Source organism: Gigantopelta aegis, chromosome 5, assembly GCF_016097555.1.
Source record: "Gigantopelta aegis isolate Gae_Host chromosome 5, Gae_host_genome, whole genome shotgun sequence".
Classification (NCBI taxonomy): Eukaryota; Metazoa; Mollusca; class Gastropoda; order Neomphalida; family Peltospiridae; genus Gigantopelta; species Gigantopelta aegis.
In genome coordinates, this window is record NC_054703.1 from 24,837,184 (window position 1) to 24,857,115 (window position 19,932).

The following is a 19,932-nucleotide window of genomic DNA, read 5'->3' on the forward strand; positions in this document are numbered from 1 at the left end:
CAACCGTTAACAAATTTTGTTAGTCGATAACATCTTAAAAAGTGCAGCAAACTCAGAAATGTCCCTTTAAGGGCATACGGATAAATAGTTGTTTTGATTTAATTTAGATTGCCCAGCCTAAACGCGCCAAAATTAAAAAAAATTCTAATATAAGTAGGTGGTGTTTGTATTTGTTATTTGGATTGCGCAAACAAATTATTAATTTTTCCCATGTTTTATTTTGGAATTAAAAATTCACAATTGTCCTAATATTTCTGTCCCAGATCAGAGCACTGGCTATCCAGAGATCGGGCCCGGGACAGGCATGCTCGAAACTCTAGTGGTATAGGAGCATGTAAATAAATATTGGAATGGACATGCAAAATGAACCTCTCGGTAATAATTTCCCTTTAGCTATGACCTTAATATCGTAGACGAATGGTAGGTCTGATAAGGACTAGGCCTACTGCAATCGAATATTAAAAAGCTTCCAAATGGTAGCAAGTTTAATGTTATATTTATTACCCTTTAAAGGGACATTCCTGAGTTTGCTGCATTGTAAGATGTTTCTCTTAATCGATATCAATTTATATCACTGAGCTCATTTTGATTAACGTTTTGTTACGGTCGTGATGCGCTAGTCGTATGACGTTGAGGTCTTAGTCCCACTTGACGTTCTAGTGGGACGTACATAGAGGATAATAAACAAGTTACCAGTTATTATCAAATTTATGTCCCGAGTGAAATAATTTTCAGTTGTCACGAGCTTCATTTAGTACTAAATGTTAACAACTGTGCAAGTGGTATACTGCTTCTTGTACAACAGCAAACACGAGGAGGTGCTCTGGCATGAGACTGGCTAACGAAAATAATGTGTTTATGTGTTGCACAGTAGTTGTCGGTTGAGAGTACTCCCTAGTAGTCACATGACCCTCTCCGTGTAGCTGTTTGTGACCTTTGTAAATGCAAACGTAGGTCCTATGATATTTGGTGTATTTGGATTGTAATAAGAAATATTTGTGACGATACCCATCGATTTAGTATTCCGGCAACTGACCAAATGGCTATATCAGAAGCAAAAATGGTAACATTAATTACATGCTTCAAAGAAGTGACAGAAATAAGCAAGCACACACACACGCAGTGAATGACCAAGCTCCTGATTGATTGAGCGTCAGTTATTCCACTGGAATTTGAGATACTTCACCTTTAAACTTTCGTCTTGTTACAGAGTGTCCCAAGAATGTCATTTGCCCTGCTATGGTTTGTCCTGGAGGTTTCAAATACGTAAAGGACAAAAATGGCTGCAAGACGTGCACCTGTCGTAAGTTTGTTATCTGTTCGTTAAAGCGGCATGTTCCACAAAATTACCATTGTAAATGAATCTTCATATATTAACACTTTGATATGATTCTGTACGTCAAACTTCGTACTTACCCTAAATAATTTATATATATATATATATATATATATATATATATATATATATATATATATATACTACAAAAAGAATTTAAGGGTCAGACGATATTTTCGACATTATTTTCTGAATGTCAATTATATTAGCTAGACCATAATGTCACGCATGGTATTGTTCCATTTTGACGAAAGTGGGTCTAAGCAACCCATAAATGAATTAAAATCCACTGTCTTTGACACTGTCGACTAGTTCTAATGGCGAAAACATGCTTACATTTGCACGTAAATTAGGGCGAAAGCGAAAGGTCTGCTAAGTGCCCATAACTTGCTTTTTCACAAAGCGCTTCATTTGCACGCTTTGCACGTGTATTCCATGTTCCCAATGCTGAATTTCCGTATAATTGGAGCTTGCGTCCGTGTACGGTGTACACTCCAAATTCGACAATGGTACGACTTCAACTGACTATCGAAGATCGAGGAAGGGCTATTGCTTGGCTTCAGGATGGCAATACGCAAAGAAATGTTGATCTGAGACTTGGTGTCAGTCAGAGTGTCGTTGGCCGACTGTGGCAACGGTACCAAGCAACGCATTCTGTTCGAAATCGTCCACGTTCGGGAAGACCCCGAAGCACTACAAATAGAGAGGACCGCTACATCACCAATATGGTTCTACGTCAACGCACAACCACTGCACGCCGATTACGTGACAATCTGCGGACTGCGACTGGAACTCGAGTGTCTGATCAAATCATACGCAATCGTCTGAGAGCCAATAATCTACGCTGCCGTCGCCAGGCTGTTCGACCACCACTCCTACCACGTCACAGAACGGCCAGACGTCACTGGTGCACGCTTCATCTGCGGTGGCAACGTGTTCAGTGGGGTCGAGTGATGTTCACTGATGAGTCCAGGTTTAGTCTCCAGTTCAACGACGGTCGGGTTCGTGTCTACAGACGTCCTGGGGAGCGCTTCGCTGACGTTAACGTTAGACAGCGTCACCGGTTCGGTGGTGGCAGCGTCATTGTGTGGGGCGGCATCTCTATCCACCACAGGACCCCCCTCTATGTGGTGGATGGCAGTCTGAATGGAATCCGCTATCTGAATGAGATTATCCGGCCGTTTGTTCTCCCAGGCCTTCAGCAGATTGGCGGCGGGGCATTTCTGCAGGATGACAATGCCAGACCCCACCGCGCCAGGGTGGTAACGGACTTTCTCAGACAACAAGGTATCGCCAGGATGGATTGGCCAGCATATTCGTCTGACTTGGCCCCAATAGAGCACGCCTGGGACGAATTAGGCAGGAGAGTTCGGGATAACCATGCCCCTCCGGCCAACCTTCATGATCTGGGTCAACTTCTTATGGCAGAGTGGCAGGCCATTCCCCAAGAGTTCTTCAGACGTCTGATCAACAGCATGAGGCAACGATGTGTCGAGTGTATTCGCGCCAGGGGTGGATTCACACACTATTAAACGAATGTTCTAATGTGTAAAATCCATGTTTGACAACCTTCAACTTTGACAGCATGTCATGTGACTTTCTTGTATACAGTGACGTTTATTTGTGTTTTTTTGTAAATATGGAACAATAAATAAAAATGTTGGTGTAGTTTACATCATCAATCTAATACACTCTGAAACTTATTTGGTTATAAATTTTTGACCCTTAAATTCTTTTGAGTAGTATATATATATATATATATATATATATATATATATATATATATATATATATATATATGAAGGATCCAAACGAATAACCTGCGACGTCATACTTTTGGAATTTTTAGATAATCGAATTTTAAAGTGTACAACTCTGTTTTATTTGCAATCATGACATATGCGTACCTAACTAAGTAAGCAATTCTTAATTGTCTTCCATACTTATTGGCTTGTGTGTGTGTGTGTGTGTGTGTGTGTTTGTGTGTGTGTGTGTGTTTGTGTGTGTGTGTGTGTGTGTGTGTGTGTGTGTGTGTGTGTGTGTGTGTGTGTACATGTATGTATGTATGTATGTATGTATTAATGTTTAGTATTAAGAAAGGTTTTTTTAACGACACCACTAAAGCACGTTGATTTATTAATCATCGGCAGTTGCATGTCAAACAGTCGGTAATTGCCACATATAATAGTCTTAAAGAGGAAACCCGCTCTTTATTTTTTCCATTAGTAACAAGGGATCCTTTATATGCACCATCCCACAGACAGGATAACACATACCACGGCCTTTGATATACCAGTCGTGGCGCACTGGCTAGAACGTCAAATAGCCCATTGACAGAGGCGGATCTAGCTGGCCCGCCCCCTCCCCCCTCCCTAAATTTTGCGACAGTTATAATTTTATTATATATTAATTTTAATTTTTTTACGATCCCCTCCAAACCTCCCCCAAAGTTCCATTGGCATTCCGCCTCATGTCATTGGGGCACCTGTCATATCTGATAATTAAATAAAGATTGTTATTTATTTTAAGTTAATTGAGGTATAAAAGAAAACATGTCCTAACTTACCCCTTTTCTCTATCGATGTGCGCAATATTCGTTCTAGCCAGTGCACCACGACTGGTATATCAAAGGTCGTGGTATGTACTACCCTGTCTGTGGGATGGTGCATATAAAAAATCCCTTGCTACTAATCGAAAAGACTAGCCCATGAAGTGGCGACAGCGGGTTTCCTCTCTCAATATCTGTGTGGTCCTTAACCATATGTCTGACGTCATATAACCGTAAATAAAATGTGTTGAGTGCGTCGTTAAATAAAACATTTCGTGTGGGGGGTTTTTGTGCGCAATATTTTACATTTTGACTTAATCCTACGGAATATTCAAAATTCAATAGCACCGACAATCTGCCCCCGCTCGCTACCGACCCTGGTCGGGCTGCTGGTGCTCTCCTGCACTTGCCAGCGCGGGCGGTCCCTCCTCTCACCCTCCCCCAAACCCTTTTCCTGTCATGTACGGAGGAGCCGTGCATCCATGACAGGCGTGCGCTACAAGAGCTTGTTCTGAATGTGCACTTTAAACCCTATAACCTGAACTGACCGTGTGCGTGGGCGTGAACTATTTTCACATGTTTCTATACCACTGGGGTTTCAGGCATGTCCGTCACGAGTTCGGTGTCTAGATAGCCAGGGATTCGACCCGGGACAGATAACCATGGGCTAACTGTTTGAATCGGCGAAGCTGTTCACATTCAAGTTTACAAAGTTGTTAATTCTTTTTGGTCGTTTTTTTTGTGGATACCCAGATGAACGTAAAAATAAATAAATAATAATTTTAGAGAACGAACAATCCTTATAATTAAATTTGAAACTTACGTATTAATAATAATAATAATATTATTATTATTATTATTATTATAGTATTATTATATTATATTATATTATATTATATTATATTATATTATATTGTATTATATTATATTATATTATATTATATTATTATTATTATTATTATTATTAATAAGAAGAAAGAAAACCGATAACGTTGTTCATAACACTGACACGCCATGGCATTTCAATCTGGATTTTTTTTTTCTTGCACGCCCATTGGTGCGAACATCATTCGTTATTTTCAATAGCACATACTTCTTAACACATATACGTGTGATAACATTTTAAAGACATCCGACTGGCTGCTTCTAGGTGATGACCAGGTCACCAATGCCATACCTTCCAATGAAACCAAAACCCAGCACGGTTGAAATCGATTGCATTGTGACGTGTAGTTGACCTGCCAATCATTTGTGACGCGTACGTTAGCTACAAGCTCAAGGGATGTAAATATGTTTTAGTCGAAAAAGATGTTAAAATTAGCTTAAAACATGGTTTCTTAGGATATGTAAGAAATAGAATCTTACGTCATTTGAATATCTAGTAATGGCGGACTGGAATTAAAGTTGCGTGTACAATTTATAAAAACACGTTGTATTAAGCTTGAGCTTATATGATAAAGAGATTATTACCCTCGTGTATTTCGGTATCTTCAATGTTATATATTAGGAATAAAAATAATGTATTATGCTCGCCAGAGACTCGCATAATACAATTTTTATTCCTAATATATGATACTGACGATACCGAAAAACACTCCGGTAATAACCTCTATATATCATATTTTATTATATTTTCAGCTAAAATTTGTCCCGTGCCTGACTGTCTGTGTTTCTCCTAAGAAACGTTTCTTTACTTTACTTTCCTTTTCTTTTTTCAGAAAAGTATCCTGCCTAAAAACATTCCTTTACTTTACTTTCCTTTTGTTTTCTCAGAAAAGTATCCTCCCTAGAAACATTTCTTTACTTTACTTTCCTTTTCTTTTTCTCAGAAAAGTATCCTCCCTAGAAACATTTCTTTACTTTACTTTTTCTTTTTCTGGAAAGAACGTGTCATAAGAAACATTTCTTTACATTCATTTCGTTTCCTTTTCGTTTTCAGAAGAAAAAAAAGTATCCTTCTTAACAAGCATTTCTTTACATTCGTTTTTATTCCTCCTAAGAAACATTTCTTTACTTTACTTTACTTTACTCTCCCTTTCGTTTTCTTTTTTCTTTTGTTTTCGGAAATGGGTCCTCCTAACAAACATTTCTTTATATTCCTTTTGTTGTTGTTGTTGTTGTTTTTCAGAAAAGTGTCCTCCTAAAAAAAAAATCTTTATATTCCTTTCGTTTTCTTTTCTTTTTCAGCAAAAGTGTTCCCCATGCCATGAGTTCTTTGACATACAGACTGTGTTGAAAAACAGATCTTAATCTGTGGTGTACATTAGTGAACAATAAAATATTCCTCGTGTCCTATGTATTTTGTAATTTTAATAGAACGCGTGGTTAAATCCTTCTTAAAGATTTGTCTGTGGGATGGTGCATATAAAAGATACCTTGCTGCTAATCGAAAAGAGTAGCCCATGAAATGGCGACAGCGGGTTTCCTCCCTCAATATCTGTGAGGATCGATCTCCGTCGGTGGACCCATTGGGCTATTTATTATTCCAGCCAGTGCTCCACAGCTGGTGTTACAAAGGCCATGGTATGTACTATCCTGTCTGTGGGATGGTGCATGTAAAAGATACCTTGCTGCTAATCGAAACGAGTAGCCCATGAAGTGGCGACAGCGGGTTTCGTCTCTCAATATATGTGTGGTCCTTAACCATATGCCTGATGCCATATAACCGTAAATAAAATGTGTTGCGTGTGTCGTTAAATTAATGAATGAATGTTTAACGACACCCCAGCACGAAAAATACATCAGCTATTGGGCGTCAAACTATGGTAATGCAATTTTTTTTTTAATAAAGTGATGATCAACATCAATACAAAAATTCAATATTCAAATAAAAAGAGTGCAAAAACACAAATATCACAGATAGATACTGACTCAAAATTCCAATTGTATCAATTGTGCTGTATTGGCCAATTTCCACGGTGAGGTTACAGCACGCGCATGGGAGTGCGTCGTTAAATACAACATTTCGTTCTTCTTCTTCCTCTCTCAATACAGGTGTAGTCCTTAACCATATGTCTGACGCCATATAACCGTAAATAAAATGTGTTGAGTGCGTCCTTAAATAAAACATTTCCTTCCTTCTTAAAGATTATTTGTTTAACGATACCACTAGAATTGTTTTTAAGGTTTCTTTTAAATGTTTAACGACACCGCTAGAGCACAATGATTTGTTAATCATCGGCTGTTGTATGTCAGACAGTGGGTAATTCTCGCATAGTTTTAGAGATGAAAGCTGCCCAAGGTATGTAATGAATGAAAGAAGAAAGAAATGTTTTATTTAACGACGCACTCAACACATTTTATTTACGGTTATATGGCGTCAGACATATGGTTAAGGACCACACAGATTTTGAGAGGATACCCGCTGTCGCCACTTCATGGGCTACTCTTTCCGATTAGCAGCAAGAGATATTTTGTTTGCGCTTCCCACAGGCAGGATAGCACACACCATGGCCTTTGTTGAACCAGTTATGGATCACTAGTCGGTGGAAGTGGTTTTACACCTACCCATTGAGCCTTGCGGAGCACTCACTCAGGGCTTGGAGTCGGTATCTGGATTAAAAATTCCATGCCTCGACTGGGATCCGAACCCAGTACCTACCAGCCTGAAGACCGATGGCATGCATAAAGAAAAGCAGACAGGAAAGAAAAATACAGTTGGAAAGAATGGAAGTAACGAACGAATGAATCGATGAATGATTCTACCTACCCCCAATTTCCAGGATCTGCCATTGATAGTATAAGACCATGAACCAGAACCAAAAATGTGGCCAGTTGGTATCGCATGGACGACTGCTCATAATGATATGAGACCAACATCCCTAGAGGAAGGAAATGTTTTATTTAACGACACACTCAACACATTTTATTTACGGTTATATGGCGTCAGACATATGGTTAAGGACCACTCAGATTTTGAGAGGAAACCCGCTGTCGCCACTTCATGAGCTCCTCTTTTCGATTAGCAGCAAGGGATATTTTATATGCACCATCCCATAGACAGGATAGCACATTCCACGGCATTTGATGTACCAGTCGTGGTGCACTGGCTGGAGCGAGAAATAGCCCAATGGGCCCACTGACGGGGATCGATCACAAACCGACCGCGCATCAAGCGAGCGCTTTACCACTGGGCTACGTCTCGCCCCAACATACTAGAGAAGGAAAACGTATGATATAGCTTTCTATGTGTAATTAGGGAAATGGAAATCCGTGTGATATTCAACGTTCAACATTCAATATTCAATATTGCTCTGACAGAACAACATTCAACATTCAGAATATTTTTCTGAAAGATGCAATTAACATTCTTTAATAACTTCAATTCCAATACAAGTGTTTGTCTATGAAAACAACCAATTTAGAGTGGCTTAGGAATAAACGATAATATGGGATGGCTCAGAAATAAAGCAAAGTGGAAATCCACGCCAAAATCTTCTAACACTAAAGGTATTTAAAAGGAGTAAACGGATGCACAATTCTGAAAGTAAACGTAGAATATTTATTATTTGATAAAGAGGTGTTCAATAGTGTCCCTCCCACCAATACATAACAAAAACAGGGTGGCTCAAGGGAAACTTCCCAAGTAACGCCCCATCCACATTTATGGTACACACTGTAAACTCGTTTACAGTCACGCAGTTCTGAAACTGAACATAGAACGTTTATGAAATTCCTCAGATCTATCCTATAGTGCATGTTCTTTGGTAATGTGAAGAGTCTAGGGTGGCGCAAGACGCTATCTGGACGTGACGCCCCATTATAGGTCGAAAATCTGAGATCAGCTCAATATTCAGATATTCAACATTGTTACAACCAAGCTGTTAAATTGGCTAATACCATTTCTGTCTGTCCATCGGTTCCGAGAAGTTGTTTGCAGAACAACATCACCGCAATGCGCCTACCCTGGACCCAGAGGAATATTACAGAAGAAACCTCACTATACCGCGTCTGGATCACATCATACAACAGTTATCGAAACGAGTCAGTGGCAACCACGTTACTGCAGTTAAGTCTCTCCACCTAATACCATATACATCATGAGGTCAGGATTAGTGGAATTGACCAAGCCTTTAACTGAATACCACAAAGAAGATTTACCCAACCCATCTGATGCATCAGTCATTGATGCTGAACTAGATTTATGGGAAAGACACTTAGTCCATAAGCCAGGACTCGACCTTTGACCGGGGGGGGGGGGGGGGGGGGCGAATGCTCATAGACTACATTCCTAGGGATAGCAAATGTATGATAACATTGCCGCACTCAGAACATTCTATGTGTATCTTCTCGTTTTGTTACCCTAACCTCATTTCCACGACAGTTATATTTTTTTTTATAGAAGGGTGACTATATTAAAAGCATTGTAAAATATGTGTCAGGGCATTTAGGAATACACAACTTGGACTGGAGACTTTAAATATGTTACCAATATTGACATGTTTTGTAATCCTAAAAAAATACAATTCACACAGTTTATTTTTCAGTAGAAATTTGACATAAAATTTACGCTCAGCACCTCATATATTCTTTTTGAATGATCCTATTGCAGCAGAAGCTTATTTTGACATGTAATTAATATTTACATCCTATATATATATATATATATATATATATATATATATATATATACAGTTTTCTTGGAATTGTTTTTGTGTAAGCAATATTTCACAAGAAATTATTAACAAAATAACTAAATAAAAATATTATAAAATATTTATGAAGATGTACATGGCAAAACTAAAGGTAGATGAAGTTAGTACTGACTGGCTCCTCTGGTTCATGGACTAACTGGTCGAGAGTTCTACAATCAGACAAGACCTATAACATATTATATATAAAATTCACAAATGGTCCAAACAGAACAACTAGCAAAACACTAAATTGCCTCGAAAACGTGCATGGGCCCATTAGGCTATTTCTCGCTCTAGCCAGTGCACCACGACTGGTATATCAAAGGCCGTGGTATGTGCTATCCTGTCTGTGGAATGGTGCATATAAAAGATCCCTTGCTGCTAATCGAAAAGAGTAGCCCATGAAGTGGCGACAGCGGGTTTCCTCAAAATATGTGTTGTCCTTAACCATATGTCTGACGCCATGTAACCGTAAATAAAATGTGTTGAGTGCGTCGTTAAATGAAAAATGTCCTTCCTATTACAGATATCGCTCCCTTTGGGAGCTCGGGTCGTTTATATTCGGCCCTTTTCATTATTTTGGGACCCCTTCCTAACGAAATCCTGGATCCGCCCCTGGGTTTAATGACCACCAAAGATCCTGAAGGACGACTGGGGTCAGAAGTGAAATTTGAAAGTTCCCATTTTTGTATCAGTTGCATACGCCGCATCGCAAATTCAAACAATAAAAAATGAATAAAAACAAAAATATAACAACTGTATGATCCACAGAATGAAAAAGATTGACAGAAATAATGTTCCACGGTGATTAATCGACATTCCTGGAAATTGTCAAAATCGACAATAAAACCCCACGCACGTGTACGGGGCAACTGGGTGATGCACTTGCAAACTACCCAATTAATTCACTATTATCATATAACCATTCCCACAGCTAATTATCCTAACAATTTTGGCAATTGTAAATTCTTATTAGAGTTTCCCTACTTTTTTAAAGAGTATATGTCAAAGTTAGTGTGAAGCTATCTCGTAATTACGAGTTAGTTATCTTGTAATTACTAGATAAAAAAATTGACTTTCAAGTGGCACTAACTGGCTTCCGTACATTATCATTATAAGGAAGGAAATGTTTTATTTAACGACGCACTCAACACATTTTATTTACGGTTATATGGCGTCAGATATATGGTTAAGGACCACACAGATATTGAGAGAGGAAACCCGCTGTCGATACATCAAGGGCTACTCTTTTTGATTAGCAGCAAGGGATCTTTTATATGCACCATCCCACAGACAAGATAGTACATACCACGGCCTTTTAAACCGGTTGAGGAGCATTGACTGAAACGAGAAATAGCCCAGTAGGTCCACCGACGGGGATCGATCCTAGACCGACCGCGCAGCAAGCTTTACCACTGGGCTACGCCCCCCACCCCACCCTCATTATCATTATAAGGTCGACGATAGGACATTCTGGGACCATCGGTTTGGATTCGTACTCGTTCGTTCCAGTCAGTGCACCACGACTGGTTAATCAAAGGCCGTGGTATGTGTTATCCTGTCTGTTGGATGAGGCATATAAAAGATCCCATCCTACTAATGGAAAAGTGTAGCGGGTTTCCTCTCTCAGACTATATAATGTCAAAACTACCAAATGTTTGACATCCAATAGCCGATGATTAATAAATCAATGTGCTCTAGTGGTGTCGTAAAACAAAACACACTAAAGTCAATTATAGAAACTTATGGCGAGGTTTACGTATAGCGCACGTAAGATTTACAACCGTTACACAAAGCAATTGTAAGGTAGTCATAAGTAGTAAGAAACTGAACAATATATTGGTTCTGTTTTGAAGAGGTGCGTCGTTAAATAAAACATTTCCTACCTGTCTTGAAGAGAACTCTCTTGTGAAGTCAGAATCGTATTTCTTTTTTCCCACGTCACGCGTGTTTTAACACTTTTCTGAGCAAAACACGCCAAAAATGTATCATACCCACAAAACGTTTTTTACCGACTATTCGGAACATCTCGGATGCGTCCGTTGGTATCGGACATCCACGAATTAACTTTGCCAGTTAACTGCCGAATCCATAACATACATGTATGAGAGTTACCTCCCATATTTTAATGCGTAGGTCGTGTGGTATAGAATGGTTTTCATCGAAAGCACAGAGATATTTGGATAATCGTGTTTTATTCAGTTACGGGTATTATAGGATCCCCGTGACACACACATATACATATATACACACATACACACACATACACACACACACACTCACACACACACATACACAAACACACACAAACACACACATACAAACATATACACACACAACACACATATACACACACATAAACACACACACAACACACACATATACAAACACACACAAACACACACACATATAAACATACACACACACACACATATACACACACATACACACACACAACACACACACATACACAAACACACACAAACACACACATACAAACATATACACACACAACACACATATACACACACATAAACACACACACAACACACACATACAAACATATACACACACAACACACATACACACAGACACTCACACACACAACACACACACATACACAAACACACACAAACACATCTACACAAACACACACAAACATCTACACAAACACACACAAACACATCTACACAAACACACACTGATTGAGATAGACACAGACTTCTTTTCGACGTCGACATCACTTGAAAGACGGACTACACGGTGGGGGGGGGGGGGGGGGATTTAGGCCTACCTATCTTATTTCGTAACTCGACTGGTAATAAATATTTCCGTTACGACACCGGTGACAAGTAGACCTATTTAGCTTTGTGGTATAACATACCGAAATGTAGAGGAAAAAAAAGTGTGATTCTTTTGTTTAACGTTACCACTAGAGCAGATTAATTATTTGTTCATCTGCTATTGGATGTCAAACATTTGGTAATTTTGACATATAGTCTCAGAGAGAAAACCCGCTGCATTGTTTTTCATTAGTAGCAAGGGATCGTTTATATGCACTGTCTCACAGACAGGATAGCACATACCACGGCCTTTGATATACCAGTCGTGGTGCACTGGCTTGAGCAATAAATAGCCCAATAGGCCCACCGACGTGAATCCCATCCCAAACCAACCGCGCATCAAGCGACCACTTTACTCTGGGCTGTGTCACACACCGCATAACAGTAAAAACGTTTGTTAACGTTTGTTTTGTTTAACGAAACCACTAGAGCACATTGCTTTATTCATCATCGGCTATTAGATGTCAAATATTTAGAAATTTGTACACATAGTCTTAGAGAGCAAACCCGCTACATGTTTCTATTAGTTTCAAAGAAAAGACCAACCGAGCATCAGGCGAGCGCTCTACCACTAGGCTACGTTCCTCTCCGCGGGACAATACGCCAGTCGCTCGGGAAGGGGAAGGAAACTGTATTACCGTGTCCACATCCTAACGGTTCAGGCACGCCCATCATGGAATCGGGTGCTGACTTCGCCACCCCACGATTCCATGGCGGGGAGGTAGCTCGAGTGTCCTCTAGCTGCGTGTGGTCTATACTTATACTTATACGATAAAGGACACTCGAGCTATAAATCTGAGATATTTGTTACAGCAGGATGGTGTCTTTGATTGAATTCTTTTGAGGCGGGACGTAGCCCAGTGGTATAGCGGTCTGGGATCGATCCCCGTCAGTGGGCCCATTGGGCTATTTCTCGTTTCAGCCAGTGCACTACGGCTGGTACATCAAAGGCCGTGGTATGTGCTATCCTGTTTGTGGGATGGTGCATATAAAAGATTCTTTGCTACTAATGGAAACAAAAATGTAGCGGGTTTTGTATCCATGACTTCGTCCAAAACGACCATATGTTTGACATCCAATTGCCGATGATTAATAAATCAATGTGCTCTAGTGGTGTCGTTAAACAACATAAACTTTTTCTTCTTTGTTTAACGACACCAGTAGAGTTGCTTGATATATTCATCATCGGCTATTGGATGTTAAACGTTTTGGTAACTTTGACACATAGTCTTAGAGAGCAAACACGCTACATGTTTCCATTAGTAGCAAAGAAAAGACCAACGGAGCATCAGGCGAGCGCTCTACCACTGGGTTACGTCCCTCTCCGCGCAACAATACGTCAGTCGCTCGCGTGTCCTCTAGCTCCGGTCTGTACTTTCATCACCGATAAAGGACACTCGAGATTTAAACCTGAGATATCCATTACAACAGGTGGATGTCGTTAATTCAATTATTTGTCAGTTCATATACTGAAAAAAGCAACAAGGAAACACTTCGTGTTGTACAGCACGATGGGACTAGGAATCTATCTATATAAAAGTAAAGTAAAGTTTGTTTTATTTAACGACGCCACTAGAGCACCCGCTGTCGCCACACAGGCTGCTCTTTTACTACAGGCAGCAAGGGATCTTTTATTTGCGCTTCCCACAGACAGGATAGCACAAACCATGGCTTTTGTTGAACCAGTTATGGATCACTGGTCGGTGCAAGTGGTTTACTCGCTCTATCTATATAAGCATACAAAGACGTGTTTTTGAATGTCAGTATTGTGGAATTCAGTTTCCGGTACACGGTTATCTTCCTGACCACGCGAGTGCCCTCCCCCTACTCACCCACCGCCGAAAAAAAGAACAAAAAGGAACCAATAAACAACAACATTTTAAAAACACACAACAAAAACAAGAAAAAATAACAGAACAAAAAAACAAAAACAAATCCAAAAAAGAAGAAGAAAACCCCCAGAAAAAAAGCAATAGCTTAACTGAATATGGATTTTTTTGTTGTTTAAATATGTTGAAAGTAGCATTGATATTTTACATCCAGTACTATATAAGTATTTGCCATCTTCAGCGATCAATGTAGATATTTTTAAAATATTGTTAAATAGCAATCGATTCAAACTAGTATTAATACAGAGTAATTTTTCTTGTGTTTAAATGAATAACAGAAATCACAAGTTGGTTTGTAGGTTGTTATTTTCAACTCCAACATGTAATGATAAGTTATGATTATGACACAAAACTGTCTCTCGGATCTTCCAGTAGAGTTTGTGCTTTGTTAGAGAACTTCAGGGAGTGTGAACAGAATCTGTTCTCCCCGAGTCTATGTTTCAGTAGAGTTTGTATCTTGTTAGAGAACGTCAAGGCGTGTGAACAGAATCTGTTCTCCCCGAGTCTATGTTCCAGCAGAGTGTGTGTCTTGTTAGAGAACGTCAAGGCGTGTGAACAGAATCTGTTCTCACCGAGTCTATGTTCCAGCAGAGTGTGTTTTGTTAGAGAACTTCAAGGCGTGTGAACAGAATATGTTTTCCTGAGTAGAGTGTGTGTCTTGTTAGAGAACTTCAAGGCGTGTGAACAGAATTTGTTCTCCCCGAGTCTATGTTCCAGTAGAATCTGTGCTTTGTCGGAAAACTTCAAGGCGTGTGAACAGAATCTGTTCTCCCCGAGTCTATATTTCATGGGTAAATTATCCTTATGTATAGCATACATAATAAACACGTATACATGTAATAGATAGTTGTCAGAACAGAACAGAACAGAAACCCATAAACGCAATAGCTAGAGTAAAGCATTAAACAAAAAGTATAACCAAGTAAATATGATTTATATCTCATCGAGTGAAGTTTGCAATCATATCTCACGAGTCGCGCTTGCGATATGATTGCAAACTTCACGAGAATAATAATAATAAATAAATAAATAAATAAATATGATTGTAAACTTCACGAGAATAATAATAATAATAATAATAATAATAATAATAATAATAATAATAATAATAATAAATAAATAAATAAATAAATAAAAAAAAAAAAAAAACCAACAACAATCAAACTAAACAAACAGCAATACACAAACAAGCAATAAAAAACCCCAAACAAACAACAACAAAACTGCAGACTGCAGACTGCACCATCAAAAACGCCGCGGACATCATCGATAAAATCCACGGACGTCCTGTATCTGCGTCCGAGCCTCCGTCTCGATCGCTCGATTATTTCCGGTCTGGAGTACACACGCGACACGTGACCACAGGACCAGTACACGTAGAACTCTCCTCCTCGCGGGACGTCGATCGTCCTCACTTCGTTGTCTCCGCGCAACACGGTTATCACTTCTCCGCCTCCGACGTAAATTGCGAAACACACCGACGATCTGCGGGCGTCATGACGTCGTAGAATCCACACATGGTCTCCCGGCTTGACCGGTGTTCCCCCATAACGTTCAGTAAGTTCACCAGCTAGAGTCGCCGCTGCGTCTTCGGTCACTGACGCAGAAGCGTTTGCGTTCACTGACGCAAAAACATTTGCGTTCATTGACGCAAAAGCGTTTGCGTTCACTGACGCAAAAATGTTTCCGTTGATTAATGTCGCTGCGTCCGCGTTTACTAACGTCGCTGCGTCTGCATTCACTGACGCAAAAGAGTCTTCGTTCACTGACGCAACATATTCTGCATTCACTGACGCAAGAGAGTCTTCGTTCACTGACGCCAAAGAGTCTGTGTACACTGACGACACAGAGTCTGCGTCAACAGATGCGTCATACTGACTCCTAGCATCAGTCTCACTTCTCTCTTCCCAGCAACCATCTCCGGTTGATTTATTTTCTGGACTATTAGTGACGTTTACTCGTTCCTGGTACTGAAGAATAACACTGCTGTTGACGTTGCCGGAGAAATTAGCGTTCTGTAGCTGAGGTGCATTAAGAACGACGTTGTTGTGGGACCCGTTGATGTGAACGTTTACTGTCGATACTATATTTGTTTGTTTGGGTTTTTCGTTCTCCCCAAAATTGTGACAATACCAATAACGTAATGCAGCATGACGTAGGATAGACTATATTATTATTATCACGCGCGTATGATCCGCCAGGACTCGAACACACGATGACAGGACGATACAAATTATATATACTATCGACTTGTTTTTGTTTGTTTGTTTTTGTTGTTTGTCTGTTTGTTTGTTTTGTGTTTTGCTTTGGTGATGGTGAGTTGGGTTTTTTCTTTTTTTGTGTTTTCTTTTTGGGTTTTGTTTCTCAGCTATCTGGGCTGTCTAACCAATACAGATGGAGGAGAGACGTCGCACACGCACACACACACATACACATACACATACACATACACATACACATACACATACACATACACATACACACGCACACGCACACGCACACGCACACGCACACATACACATACACACGCACACACACATAACACACACACACACACATATACACACACACATATAAATCTGCCGAATATAATACTTACAAAATATATTGTAAATTTGTATACTTTCTGTGTGCGTGTGCGTGTGCGTGCGTGCACCAAGCCAAACCAATGGTCCGAGAATGTCCTGTTGACCTTAGATGCAACCCTCAATCTTTAAAAAAAAAATTAATTCACCATAGGGCGGGATTTAGCTAGTCGGTTGAGTGGTCGCCTAAGGTGCTTGCGTCGCAGGATCGAACCACATTATTATTTAAGTTACTATGGGGTGTTTTTTTTTCTTTCTCGTTCCATACAGTGTATCATGGCCACAACTGGAGCGGAGCACTCACTCAGGGTTTGGAGTCGGAATCTGGATTAAAAATGTCATGCCTCGACTGGGATCCGAACCCAGTACCTACCAGCCTGTAGATCGATGGCCTAACCACGATGCCACTGAGGCCGGTAGATTCGTGTATAAGATACTTTATTATGAAATTCTTCGAAATTGACTATTTTGGAAGAGAAAGAATTTCCTCGGGAAATCGACGTCATCCTGTGTAACAGTAACCAGGCATCCATGCGCACAATAAGAAGTTCAAGTCAGTTAATGTTTAAATATGCAGAAAAAACCCCTGGGTCTCATGGATTCACTGCTGAATTCTTCAAGTTCTTTTGGATTGATTTAGATTATTTTATCATTAGATCAATAAATTATATTTATATTGTCAAAGAAATGTTTGAAGTCTAAAAGCTGGGTATCATTACCTGTATTCCCAAACCAAATAAACCAAAACAGATTTTTAAAAATCGGAGGCCTTTAACTGTACTTATAAACTAGCTTCAGGCTGTATTGCCAATAGAATAAAAACAGTGCTAGATAAAATAATTAGCAACGATCAAACTGGTTTCATTAAAGGTAGATATATTGGTGAAAACATTCGATTAATATATGATATCATGCACTACACGGACGTTCTCGATATACCAGGTCTCCTGCTTTTGGTAGATTTTGAAAAAGCTTTCGACTCTGTATCATGGGCATTTATTGAAAAATCATTAGACATTTTTAATTTCAAAGCCTCAATTAAAAACTGGATTAAAATTCTGTATAATAATTCAATGTCGAGGGTGATTCAAAATGGCTTTCTGTCGGAGACATATAAATTAGAAAGAGGATGTAGACAAGGTGATCCACTTTCTCCTTATATTTTTATTATTTGCGCTGAAATTCTAGCTATATTAATAAAAAATAACAAAAACATAAATGGAATAATTCTCAGACTATATGTCAACATTTCCAATGTTTGACATTTAATAGCCGATAGGCTTTTCTTTCATTCTTTTTTGCAGGAATGGGGTTTCGTTATTTGGATTGGGTTTTTTATATTGTTCAAAGCTTCTAAATTTTCTAAACAGCCATTAGCTTGGTAACTGTTTGAATACATATTGGGCTATTTCTTGTTCCAGCCAGTGCACCACAACAGGTATATGAAATGCTGTGGTATGTGCTATCATGTCTGTGGGGTGGTATGTGCTATCATGTCTGTGGGATGATGGATATAAAAGATCCCTTGCTACTAATGAAAACATGTAGCTAATGATCAATAAATCAATGTGATCTAGTGGTGTCGTTAAACAAAACAAACTTTAAATTTAATGAAAGCCTCTGTATTTTTTTCAGTTCTGTTCTGTAGGTTGTGCACTGCCTCACGAATGGTTGTTTCGAGCTACAAGCCGACAAAAGAGAAATGGTGTCCAAAGCGTGGCATTATTGCTGTAGGTACGCATCATGTGTCTGAAGGTGGCCGGGGGCGGGAGGCATGGTACTGTATATAATTATATATATATATATATATATATATATATATATATATATATATATATATATATATATATATATATATACATATACATATAGATATACACATAGACACATAGACATATAGACATAGACATAGACATAGACACACACACACACACACACATATATATATATATATATATATATATATATATATATATATATATATATTTTATATTTATTTATTACCCCAGCGGTCACTCATAACAGGGAAAATATTCTCCATATTTTCTCAGTGAGAAATATTCTGCATTGGTCTAACGAACAATACTATTGGACAATTTGACGCTTACAAACCAATGACCTTGTCGGTACTAAATATGACGTCCTCACGGTTTTGCAAACGCAAACAATGACGTCATGTAGTTTAAAGATTTTGCGTTTACGTCTCTCTCTCTCTCTCTCTCTCTCTCTCTCTCTCTCTCTCTCTCTCTCTCTCTCTCTCTCTCTCTCTCTCTCTCTCTCTCTCTCTCTCTCTCTCTCTCTCTCTCTCTCTCTCTCTCTCTCTCTCTCTCTCTCTCTCTCTCTCTCTCTCTCTCTCTCTCTCTCTCTTCTATATATATATATATATATATATATATATATATATAAACACATTAATTTTAAATTGCAAAGAAAGAAAGAAAGAAAGAACGAGGGCAAAAGACACACACACACACCCTCCATTGAGCCTTGCGGAGCACTCACTCAGGGTTTGGAGTCGGTATCTGGATTAAAAACCCCATGCCTCGACTGGGATCCGAACCCAGTACCTACCAGCCTGTTGACCGATGACCTAACCACGACGCCACCGAGGCCGGTAGTTTCTGTCAGATGCTTACACTCCACCGGTAGGCAAAGTTGACGCTAAATATATTTACGTTGATCATTTTCGAGTTCGCCGATGACAAATATTTTGCTTATTCACCACTAATACACACACTACAGGATGAAACCCGTCAGCTCCTACGTATTTAACTGGACAGTTATTGAAAGGGGGTGTTGTCGGGTTTCTTCATGCAATGTCTGTATTAGTGTTTAGTATGTACAATGTTTGTCATCGGCGAACTCGAAAATGATTATTGTCATGGTATTTAGCGTCAAATATAGGATTATTGTTGTATTAGAGCGATAACATTTGTCTCCCATGTTGTAGTCAACCATTCCGTGTTTTTGCTATAGAGTAATATCTGACTGAGAGAGCGATCATATCCCTACAGGTGTCAGTCTAGCTCTCGAACGGCAGAGTACTCGGGCTAACCACAACCGAGAAAACGTGTGTCAGATTTGAAGCAATATTGCAT

At 39.3% G+C, this 19,932-nt stretch overlaps 1 protein-coding gene and 1 long non-coding RNA gene across 2 annotated transcripts in view; both read left to right on the forward strand.

Moving 5' to 3' along the window:
- LOC121373734 (balbiani ring protein 3-like) overlaps window positions 1-19,932 on the forward strand; it is a 242,574-nt gene that overhangs the window by 15,773 nt on the left and 206,869 nt on the right. The window lies entirely within an intron of this gene.
- Window positions 1,054-6,174, forward strand: LOC121373736. The gene is made up of 2 exons (XR_005958119.1): window positions 1,054-1,303; window positions 6,072-6,174. It is a non-coding gene; the product is annotated as an uncharacterized LOC121373736 (long non-coding RNA).